We start from the raw sequence: 12,370 nt of genomic DNA, 5'->3' as shown, positions 1-12,370 counted from the left end.
AAGTTTTCTTTATGTACAAATGTCGACTTTCACGTAAAACGATACTAGAATTAAGAGTATGCAAGGCAATTTGAGAATATGAAGTGTTGAGTAACCAGCGATTTTCGCCTAACAACGTCGATTTTTGCATAAAAAGGCACTGTTACAACTTAAATATATATTTAGTTATGTTATATGAATAAATCCCTCTTTAAGTTTGAATAAGAAGATGCTCATGGGTTTAGAAAGCATTTTATTGACCGTACGAGTTACTTGTGAAATTGGGGAAAGATGAGAAATTGAATTGAACTAGTTAAAATTATGGTATAATTGACTCTCCTTTACTTGATATTATGAGTCCCTGAGGATTAGTTGAATGATTTCATAATAGTTATTTACCTTGTTTTGAGGAAATGAAGTTGAATAGTGCACATATGTTTATTTTCAGAATTTTGGATCATTGTTGGTTGGTATTTCTTATTGTTTGATGATAAGCAATGGTTCAAGTGTGGGGGAGTTCGATAAGAGTATATTTTATGTGTTTTTAGTGTGTTTTATTGGTTAGTCTTATGGTATTTTATTTAATTTTAGAGCTAATTAACTAGGATTTCATTGAAAATATATATTTTATGGTTTAAATGGTAAAAATTGCATTTCTATTGATTTTAATGGTGAAAATTTCATGTTTTTGTAGGTTTAATGATTCAATCATCAAATGGCATGAATTGAGAAGAGAATTGGATGATTATTGATGATTTGAAGTGGTTTAAAGAAGACATGAAGTGCAAAACATTCAAAGGAAGAAATGCAAGTGAAGATAGTTTTGACACCTTCCGGTATTTCGAACATATCTTGAGTTACAAGTATTGGATTGAGGTAATTCTTATACCATTTTGAAACTAAGAGTAGATCTACATTTGGTATGAAGACATCGAAATCCAGTTCAGTTGTTTTCCTTGTCAAAAAATCGAAATACAGAAGTGCATATGCATGGTCGAAAGCTGAAACAGAGCTCTCACCAGTTGAGGGTATTTTTGTCATGTCTCGGTCCACAGAGATCCAAATTGGATGATTCTTGAAGATTGGAAAGCTAATTCAAAGGATTACAACTTTCATATTTTTTACAAGTGCTAATGTGGCCTCCATCATTGAGAAAATAGCAGTTGAAATGATGTCAAATTCACAAAAGTAAATATGCGACCCTTGAATACGCGAGCTGAAGTCGTATATTCCAAGGTCTTGTATTGAGCAAGTTGATGAGTAAGTTGCAGAAATCAGGCTACAATACGTGACCTTGGAATATGTGACTTCAGCTCGCTTATTCAAGGGTCGCGTATTGTAGGTTGATTTCTACAACTTGCTTTATGTTCACACTACTTTCCAACTCTACTCCAAGCAAGAATTTTGGCTACACATGTTTAAGGAACCTTTTTGAAGAAAAAAATGAGCTTTATGTCTTGTCAAAAATCACTTTTTGACTCTCTTAACAATGGGAATGTAAGAATCATTAGAAAGAGAGAATAGGACATTTTTTAGAGAGTTCTCATCAGATTTTAGCATTAGAAATTAATGGTTAGTCTTGTTTGTTCTCTCTAGTTAGAACTTTGTGAGAACAATTAGAGACTTTATTGTACAACTCATTTTGTTGAAAAAATAGAAGATCATTGGGAGCTTCTTCACTAATCTTGGCTAAGGTTTCTTTATTTATCTTTTTACTTGTGATTCAATATGTTTTCATGCAATGAAACAATATTTTTTTCTTGTCATATATTATATGAGTAGCTAAATTTCTAGATTTAGGGAATCGATGAAACTTATAACTACTTGATATGAAGTGAATATGATTTACACTTGTTACACCTTGTGTTAACTTGTTTATTTATGCATGCGTATAATTTGTTGTTGCTTGATTACCAATAGCAAGTTTTTAGTTGTTATTATTCAATGAAAGTTGGTAATAATGATGGAACAACATAAATAGAGCTTGAGTAGTATTCTCATGAGAATAGAGATACACTTGAGTGAATTAAACTTGCATTTCATGAAGGAAACAAGAGTAGATCTAGTTATTTACTATGAGAATAGGGAAAACTAGTATAGTTTAGGCCATTTCATCATGAGAGTGAGATTTGGTAATATTGGAAATGAATCCCTAGTTAAACAAGAGTTATAACAATAGGTAAATCTATTATTTGTATCTTTGATGCTATAAGTGGAATCTATATCCCTAGACTCAAGTATATAGTGAATTTTTTTCATTGTTACCTTGCAAATATCTAGTTAAGACTAGTTAGGTAATAGTAATTACAACTTCTTTTTCTTAAATTGATTATGAGTCTAAATAATAGAGTAAGTAAGGACCTAGTACTTGCAAGTTGTCCTCTGTTGGATCGATCCAATATATATCCTAAACTACTAATTTGACATGTATGCTTGCAGTAAAACGGGTGTAATTCGGAATTAAACTTGTACTTATATCAAAAACCCATCAATTGGTTTTTGGTTATTTCGAGTGTTTACCTATTATGATCTTAATGTTTTATAATTTTCATAATACCCTCCTTTTCTATTATGTAATTCATCATATCCTTTAATGGTTTTGTGATTTATTCCTATTTGTCTTTATCACAGCGGCAAAAATGATCAGCAAAGAAACATATTTTTTATTTCGGATGACTTTTTATTGTGGCAATTTCTAGTACATTGCCATGTATTAAGGTTGGGTGATCTTCGAATCTTCTCTCTAGAATTTGTTTTTTCAAGACGTGTGATTGTTTCCTAATTTCACTAGTATTCTTATTGCTTTGTTGGCCCTACTTTTCATCAAGAGAGAGCTCCAAAGATAGAATCCTCTTACTGGAGAGATGTTGAAAGAAAACACTGGCTTACCTTTCTTGATCTCTTAACTAGGTTGGAGATTGTTACAAATTTCATATTCTCTAATGGAAATTATTCAAACAGGAGAGCTGGGAGGCAAGTGATACATGGGTTTTTAACACTTTAACCCTCGACTTTAGCACCTCTATTAGTTCAGTCTCTAATGTAATTTTTAATCTGTATAATTTTTTCTATTACTTGACCTTTATCTCAAAGAGAAAGTGATGGTTGGACCGCTTTTTTACTCAATTTTCAAATACATATATATTTTTTATTTTGTTACCACAAACATGATAACATGTGATCTTACTTTCCAATAAAAAGTTGCAAAATTCCGTCAAGTGAACCAAATGGGCATTAGGCACCAAATTTATTTTCATTCAAAGTTTGGATACCAAAATCATTTGATGGTCAAAATTTAGGGACCAAAACTGTATTTTGCTCATCTCTTTATTGGTTATGATTTTTCCTATTATATACTAAACATTTAGGACCACTCTCAATGGATGATGAATGATGAATGTCCTATTGCACTTAAGTGTAAATCCTCTGTAAGGCTTATGTATCATGGGTAAAGATTTGCGATCCTAGAGTTCATATCCACTCATATTGTGAGAGCTCGAGAAATTGTATATATACATATATATATGCATTATATATATTTTAATTTATTTTATCTTCATATGTTACCAAAAGCATTGCATACACCAAATAATCAATCAAATTATATGTTTAATAGATTTCTTATAAATTGAATGTATAGAATACCCTAAATTAGTGTAAGAAAATTCTTATAGGGATATACCAATTAGAATAAGATAAAGTTTTAAGGCAATACGTGAAGATAATATAAATACAACTACTTAATAAGTAAATAAGCTAACACTAAAAGACCCTTTTAACCCTAGGACTTGGTCAAACTACCATGCAACCTCATACCTAACAAACCTTATTAAACCAAATCAAAACAGAGAGAGGAACTTGGCAGATTCATTTTGATAGCAGAAACCGTGAGGAGCAAAAGAGAGAAAAAAAAAAAAGAGTGTGAAGCTTTCTTCCTTCTCCAACCTCAAAACCGTGAGCCAAAAGTGAGAGAGAGGGAGAGAAATCTTGTTGGTATACTTCATCTACCAGCCTCAACCGAATGAGAGTGAAGTAGATAGAAGAAAGAATGAGAGTCGGGTGCAGTTTTGGAGGAACCGAAGCAGAAAATTAAAAGTGCAGGCTGCAATTTTTCAAATTCTAGGAGAAAAAGGGGAGGTAAAATTCTGCAATAACCTCTTACTCATCTAATATATATGATACTTAAGCTGCATGTTAAATTTTAGCTAGGAAAAATGAGTTTTAACTGAGGAAAAATTCTGTTTAGTGTCTAAATAAGAGCTGGAAGAGGATGAAGCTGGAATTTTGGCTTAAGTACCAGAGTTTTTCTTTGGAGAATGATGTTAGGAATGCATGCAACAAGTTTAATTTAAGTTTTATAAGATGCTCAGCTGGAAAAAACTCATGAAAAACTGGAAGATTGAGCTGGAAATGTAGAAAGACAGCCGCTGGAATTTTTCCAGCTTCAGTCGAGTGAAGGAATAAAGAATTTTTCCAGGTTTCCTCATGAATTCGGGTTCCAAACTTTTACATTAAGGCTTGATTCGTTGTATAATACTTTAGTCTTAGCATGCATGAGAGCTTTGAGTATAAATGAAGAGACTATTGGGGAAATTTCATGTCTTAAAACTGGTTGCTGCTAGAGTTTTTTCAATTTGGCCGAGAGGGAGATTAAGACTTGGTTCAGCTATGCTCTTTGATTCCTTGGCTGTAAACTTTATATTATCGCTTAAGATACTCTGTAGCTTGATAATTACTCTCTGCATGTTAAGTTGGTAGTGAGGAAAATGAAGAAATTGAGGAAGATAGTTTTGTACCTAAACTGCCGAGCTGCTGAAAGTTGTAATTAGTTGAGGACAGAATTATTTGTGACTTTTGGTGGAATTATTTGCTGAAATTGCAGGTTATTTGTTTTAGTTTAGGTTGGACAGAATGTATGCTAAGTGTTTAGTGTTTTAAGCAAGTAAAAGATGGACCTTTGTTGAAAATTATGAAGTAATGTTGCTGGAAATTTTGCTTTGCTGGCCGAGAGAGTGAGGGGTTGAAACTCTCATGTTATTTTCGAAAATTCTAGGGTAATTGATTGTAATCTTATACAAAACATCTTACAACATCTTACCCTTTTTTTTTGTGTACATTTTATTGATTCTAAAACTTGGAAGGCTAGTGAAATTGAGCAAATTTAAACCACAAGTGAACTAGAATCTGATTTGCCCGAAAAGGAAGAAATAAAAGTTTTACCAGTTTTAATTTTAAAGTTTGGATTGAAAATGATTTAGCCTTAATTCAAATGCTTCACAAGATCTTAAATTTGGTATTTATGTATATTTTCCTTGTTTTGAACTACCAAGCTTGGTAAATCTTGAAAGGAAGGGGGGGAGATTATAAGAAGGCTTGCTGGAAATTTTATTTTCACTTATAAGCCAATGAACTTGGGTGTAGTAATTTAAACCTTAAATTGGAAAGTGATAAGTAGCTACATATGAATTGTATATTCACCTTAGGATCCTAAACTTGTCTCAGGGGATAGCAGCGAGCCAGGAAGAAACTCCGACATTCAAGCATAACTTGTATTGATTAGGGTGAGTGTTCTAAAGTGTTTGTACTTGTTTATTTAAAGAAATACTTGTGCATTGGTAAATGAAGTGATTTCAATAAATGATATGAAATTTTACTTGGTTTTGAGCTACTGATAAAAGGCTAGAGCATACTTAACTGCTATTGCCTTATTGAAATGAAATGTACACCATTCAATGTTGATTGAATTATACGTGAATGGTATACTCGAGTATTACCCTGAAGTTTGGAGAATAATGAACTGCATATTGATTGTCGGGGATTGTTTATTGTTTCGGAGGACATAAGGGGAAATGATTGTCAGGGATTGTTTATTGTTTTGGAGGACATAAGGGGAAATTATTGTCTGAGATTGTTTATTGTTTTGGAGATTGTTTATCCTAATGTTATATCCTTTTGATTGGTTAAGATTTAAGAAATGCCTTGCAAAGATATTTTCAAATGACTCCCAAAAGAAGAATTCTATTCTTTTAATGATTGTTTACCCTATTGTTTTATTCTTCTGACTGGTTGTGAATTACGAAATGTCTGGTAAAAAATATTGCATTTGTACTTATGAACCTCACTGAGTTTTAGTTCAACCATTTAGCTTTGTTTTTTTTACAGGAGTTGGAGGTTGAAGAAGGACCGAGTTGAATTAGATAGTTTGTTTTGGAAGACCCGTTAGTGTATATATTTTGTAGTTGAGGTTCTTTTGTACCTTGAAATGGTCGAACCTTTTATCGTGAGCTTGGTGTAGTATTAGAGATGATGGCATAGATGCTTAATGTAAATGTTATCTCTGAAGTTAATGTGAATGTTATCTCTGAAGTTAATAATAGTTAGTGAGCTTTGGCGCAAGTCAGGCAAGCGGTCCACTAACTTCTAGGGTATATCTTAGGAGAAAGTGGGGTCGTCACAGGTAGTATCAGAGCTCTAAATGAGCTCAAGTCGGGAGAGGGTTCTTGGACTGTGGGGAATGGCCTATTAAGTGTTGAACCAATTACTATTTCTAAGGGATTTAGATATGTACGTTGGATAGAAATTTCAAATTTAGTTGACTTACACTTGGGAGTGGCCGACCTCAGTTGTGAATTATCCTATTTTCGAATTCTTGTATCCGAATACCAGATATTTCATTCAATGGTGTATTGTGAATTTGGAAGAATTTAGTATATTGCATTATGACATGATCAAAAATCATGATTTAATTTGGGGAATAGAACTAAAGAGACCAAGGCTAGCTTTTGAGAGCTAAAGGTGAAGAGGTTGTGGTGAGATCTTGAATATTAATGCAAATCCTCCATCTTAAGGTGAATAATTTTACTAGCCCTTCAATAGTAAATGGATGATATGCCAACTCTTGCCTAAAAATATGGTTTTCAGACCTGAAATTTGAGTGAAATAGTTGTTTAAGTAAGGACCAGGTGCGTCCTTTCGGCAGTGTGTTCTAGGGATCGGATGATTAGTCACTGTGACTGTTCAAGAACTTACTTCTATCTGGATTGAGTGATACTAGTTTAAATGGGTAAAAGACAGAGGCTAGTAATAGCAAATGAGAGAACTCATATTAGAATGTAAGAAATGAGGAAATTCATAAGGATGCGACGTGACAGGATTCTAGAGTTCGAAACTAATATGATAGAGGAGCAAGAGCGAACTAAAGTATTGCATGATCAGTTGCAGGAGACTAAAAACCGCCTCACTAGGGTATTAAGATAGGTAAGAGACAGAACTGAAGGGATTCTAGCTGAATGTGAAGTTTTGATAGAAGAGGTTGTGGGGAAGAATCTAAACAGGGAAAGTCGGGGTGTAGAGGCTCCTAGAGTTGAAGGTGAAGTCGAACCAGCAAATGAAGATCTCGAGGAGGATCCAGAGGAAGCGGAACCTATAGAAGCGGAACCGGAAGAAGAAGTGGGGTCTAGTGGAATTGTCCAGGACTAGACCAATGGAGTTTAAGTTGAATCTAAAGCTAAGCACTAAGCTATTAGCTATGTTTGTTATGATAATATCACTGTATTGTTGAATTGTTTCCTTTTATGTTTATATAGACCTAAGTTTAGGTCAATATCGGATGTATTTGTGATTTGTTTGGGTTCTGTTAAAATGTTTGAAGATTGTGAGGACCTCAAAAATTTCATTATCCTCTGGAAAATTAAATCAAAATATTATTGAAAATATTAAAATTATCCAATAATATGTATTTATATTTAAATAATATTGTTTTCAATCATTCAAATGTTACATTTCAATTTATTTGAATTTTTAAGATTTAATTGACGGTTCGCGTTCGGCAAAGCCCTAAGTTGAATTTTCGCGCACCGACGCGCGAATTAGTCCTAAGTTGAAATGTAGTATATGTAGAGGCTATAAAAAGGTATAATTAAGTTGGAGAAATGTTAGATGAGGAATGTGAGGACTCGCAATTTATTTCTTTTAAATTCCCATTCTGAGGTTATTTAATTAGTTAATTGTTCAATTATTTCGAATATTATTTTCTAGCCCTATTGGACCCAATTCTATAGCATTATAGCTCATGAGTAATTTTAAGGCAATTAGTTCGCAATTCAAGTCTTGAAAGTTGTTAAGTGTGAATAGTGCCCGTAGGCTCAGGAATAGTAACTGACTTGAGAGTTCATGAGCCCGAATAATGGGAGATTTATACCCTAGTCTTAAAATAGGTATTTTTATGCCTAAATATCCATGTATTAGTTAGAAATGCCATCGTTATAAGAATTTCTCAAAAATTTCACCTTATCGCGCATAAGTGGGAAATACGCGTTTTACGCGCGCGATTTATTTGAAGGACTTTAGAACCTTATTTTGAGGTCATTAAGAGTGAATGATAATTACATGAATATATGTGCATTAGAGGTTTAGTGCACAGTTAAAACAAACCTCAGAGGAAACGGGCGCGAAACGCGCGCGCGATACACTGTTCACGGTTGACTTGGGAGCACAAAAGTTGTACCACACTCAAGCTTCTCAAGGAAGCTCTCCATTTCAGATTTTTCCCTCCCTTTCCCCTCACCATAACCGCCGGTCTCTACTCTCTCTCACACTCCAAATTTCACAATTTTTCCTCCACCATTTTCTTGCTCCAATTCACACCAAATTCACCACACAAGCTCAAGACAACTTGGACAATCACTTGGACAAAGAAGGAGCTGCACATTCACGGATTTTCTTGGGGCTTTTGGGACACCAAAATCTGACCTTTTAGCACACAAGTAAGGTAACCATGATCCACTCTTCAATTCTTGTTCAATGAAGGCCAACTCACACTTAAGAGCTTGATTATGCTTATGGGTAGCTTATTATTGTTGGAAATTGTTAAATGTGGGCTCTATGAACTCCCACTTTGAGTTGATGGCTGTGATGATGTTTGATGATGGTTTTATTGTTGAATTAGTGCTTAAGGAAGTAGATTAAAGGTGCATTATTGCTAGAAACTTCATTGAGCTCTTGAAGCAAAAAGTTCCGATTCTGCCCCTGCCAAGACTGACCTTTTTCATGCGAAATTCTGAGGTTTTAATGGCTTGTATTTGATGTTTATGTGTTGTTGGAGTTGTGTGTAAAGTTTCATTGAAAGATATTGAGGTTTGGTTGACCAAAGGTGATGAATTCCAAAACCAGCAAAATCTGGAAATTTTTCCCGTATGGCTCAGGCAGCCATTTTGTTTCGATCATAACTCTGCCCTCCGACATCGAAATTGAGTGCCGTTAGTGCCATTAGAAACTAGACTCTTCCAGCTTTCCAACGGTGTAAAATTCACGTCCTGGTTCCACCTGAGTGAACCGTGGCAGTCTTTTAAAGTCACCTGTCCTGCTCCACTGGTTCACTGGAAGCCAGGATATGAGCTGCGTTTTGTTGCCAGATTTCGAGCTAGTTATGAGTAGAATTTTAAAATGATTTCTTCTGAAAAATTGTATCCCTATGAGTGTAGTTTCCAACGCTACCAACCATGCTCAAATCTAAGTTGAATTGAATGAGATGTGACCAAAATACGAAAACTGCTCTGCTGTTGAACCAAACTGTCCAAATTTCCCAGTTTGTGTTCGAGTTTTTGATCTGATTCTTGACAAGAAATTGAGCTTCATGGATTGTGTAAATGTTAAGCTGAATGTCTATGGTCATTTGAGGGAAAATGCATCACTTTCGTAGTTGAAATGATGTTGAGGAATTGAAGGAAAAGGAAGGTATATGCTGTCCAAAAAATTCTGGAAATTTTCCAGATTTTAGTCGAATTTTGGGGGTCAATTTTGACAAATTTTTGAACTACTTGGGCTGTATGCATGTTAACCTATATGGGTAGTATTGTTTGGGTGAAAATGTAGCTTTTGGGTAGTTGAAAAATTTTGGATAAATTGAAGGGGAAATGGACTACTTGCTACCGAATGCACCTGAAATTTTTCCAGCTTTGAATGATAATTGTGAACTGTTTTCATGATAACTTGAGCTCAAATGATTTGTGTGTTAATTAAGGGGTTTGTATAGCTCAATTTGGGACAAAAATCTAGTAGAGGTTACGTCCAAAAAGTGGACCAAAATCTTATTCTTCAAGAAGATACCAAAACAGAATTTTTGTTTGAAATTAGAAATGGTTTGATGTTTGGATTTCATTGTGGGTAAATGTGGACCAAAGTTGTCCCGAAAATGTTTTCTAGCATTAACCGTTGTTACTAGGTCCACTTGAGTTGATAACCTTGAATTTTATTAGACCAAATGCCCTATTTTGAGGAATTTGTCAAATCTGGAAATTTTCCTAAAAACTCAAGTTTTTGCCTTCATGAAAATCATTGGACTAAGTTGGTCGTGGAATTTGGCAAACTTAAGGAGTTTCTATTTTATAGAAATTCTAACGACTAGTTTTACTTGGTTTATATGATTGCCTCTTAAAGGAATTTCCCAAGATATGTTTGGGAAAAATTTGAGGGGAAAATTCCTCTAAATGGTTTAAATGTGATTTTTCTCAACTTGTGACACCAAATTGGTGTTAAATGGCTTATATGATTCTAGAACTTGGATGTTGGAATATTTGACGAATTTAGCAAGTTTTTGGGTTTTAAAGAAACCTCAAAATTTAATTTCACTCGATTTGTGGATTTCACTTTGAGAAAACGATTAATACTAGTTTGGGATTTTTGAGTGAAATTAAATGCTAGTTGACTCGAGTTAAATTCGCCAACTCAAAAGTGGAAATTTATGTGAATTATTTGTATGATTTTAGGAGTTGGTGAAGAGCACAATCTCGATCAAAGTTTGGAATTCTAGACACTTCACTTGAGGTGAGTGTCTCTTGCATGAATCGTGTTTAACTGCTAGTTGAACTACTTGTTAAAAGTACCTGCTAGAGATATCATGAAATGTTATATGCTATGTGATTGCGTGAAATGCCACAAGTACAAGTATTGCAATGTCGATTGGAGCGTGGTCTCGTCGACTAAATAAACCAAACGGATGCACGTACCACACTCTATTAGAGTGGGAGGTACCTCTCTGCCGTCTTGGTAAAAGTGCTTGCAATATTCGTGTTGGAGTCGGACCCGAAAATAAGGGGAAGATGTTGCTAGGAGATGTGTAGATTAGAGAAAATGTCTACATGGAGTTTAGGTAGTGAAAGTTGACGGAGTGTCAACTACTATAAATTTTTTGATCAAGTGCGTGGACTTTGGCTCCTGAGAGCCTCGTATCCTTTTCTTGTCATGTTATTTCGCTTTCTTAAATTGTTAAGTGCTTACTTGTCTATTTGTACTTGTTAAATTGCCTTATGTGAATTGCATGTTTCGAGGCACCACTGAGCTATTGGCTCATCCCTTCCAAATTGTTTTCCTTGACAGGTTCTGAAATGCATGAAGTCTTGGAGAACTAGAACAGAAATGTTATATTTTGAATGCCCACTTTTGTAATTGTACTTTTGGAAACGTTAGTATCTTTTGGATGATTTTTGTGTTTTTGGAAAAATGTGAATCCTGTGGTGCTTCTGTGCTCTGGATTAGGAACTTTAAATTGTAAATTAAGTTTAATTTAAGTATACTAAGCTCGACGTTTTCGTTGGTACTTGGAATTGTGTTTTGGACTGTATAAGTTGAATTGTATGAATTCTTTAAGTACGTGACTTGCTCGAGAAGTAAGGTTTATTTTCGATTTATATTTGGTGAAATTAGTTACTAGAGTGCGTGAGTCCTAGCGAGAGTTAGGCAGGCGACCCGCCAACCCTTTGGTTCGCCTTAGAGAGAAGTGGGACCGCCACAAAGATGATATGTATTGTAATTGGCATTGTTATGCTATGTAACTTAATGACCGTTTGTTTGTGTTGTTATAATGTTGTGTGACTTGTTAGCCCTTTTTGGATTGAGATTGCCTATTAACTTAAGTATATGTAGTTAATTGTCAATTATATATATGTAGCTAATTGGTAGTGAGATATGGAAACCGGGTTGTGACGACGAGGCCGTGGACCTAGGCAACCCCAAGAGCAAGGGGAAGCGCGGGAATCTGCGGTCGACCAGAATCAGGAACAAGGAGCCAACCTAGGTGACCCAATAGCTACTGCTTTAAATCGGATGACCGACCTTTTGAGCGTATAACACCCCGACAGGATCAAGGGGTTGGGACTGTAAATCAACCTAGGAATCGGGATGTAGGAGAGGACAAAACCCTAGAAAGGTTTCTAAAATTTTACTCACCCAAGTTTTTTGAGGACTTTGACCCGGAAGTAGCTGAAAACTAGTTGGAAAGTATGGTTAATATTTTCTAAACCTTGAGATACTCGGAGGAAAGGCAAGTAACCTTCATAGTATTCCAATTTGAGGGAGTGGTTAGATTTTGGTGGAATGTTATTCGGGCTAAGTA

At 34.8% G+C, this 12,370-nt stretch overlaps 1 long non-coding RNA gene across 1 annotated transcript; it reads left to right on the top strand.

Annotated features, from left to right (window-relative positions):
• Positions 1-8,540: 8,540 nt before the first annotated feature.
• Positions 8,541-11,452, top strand: LOC113751193. The gene is made up of 3 exons (XR_003464795.1): positions 8,541-8,749; positions 10,746-10,803; positions 11,356-11,452. It is a non-coding gene; the product is annotated as an uncharacterized LOC113751193 (long non-coding RNA).
• The last annotated feature ends 918 nt before the right edge of the window (positions 11,453-12,370 follow it).

Source organism: Coffea eugenioides, chromosome 11 (genome assembly GCF_003713205.1).
Source record: "Coffea eugenioides isolate CCC68of chromosome 11, Ceug_1.0, whole genome shotgun sequence".
NCBI classification, from domain to species: domain Eukaryota; kingdom Viridiplantae; phylum Streptophyta; class Magnoliopsida; order Gentianales; family Rubiaceae; genus Coffea; species Coffea eugenioides.
Note: the sequence above shows the minus strand (reverse complement) of the source record. Positions and strands in the feature narration are given on the sequence as shown.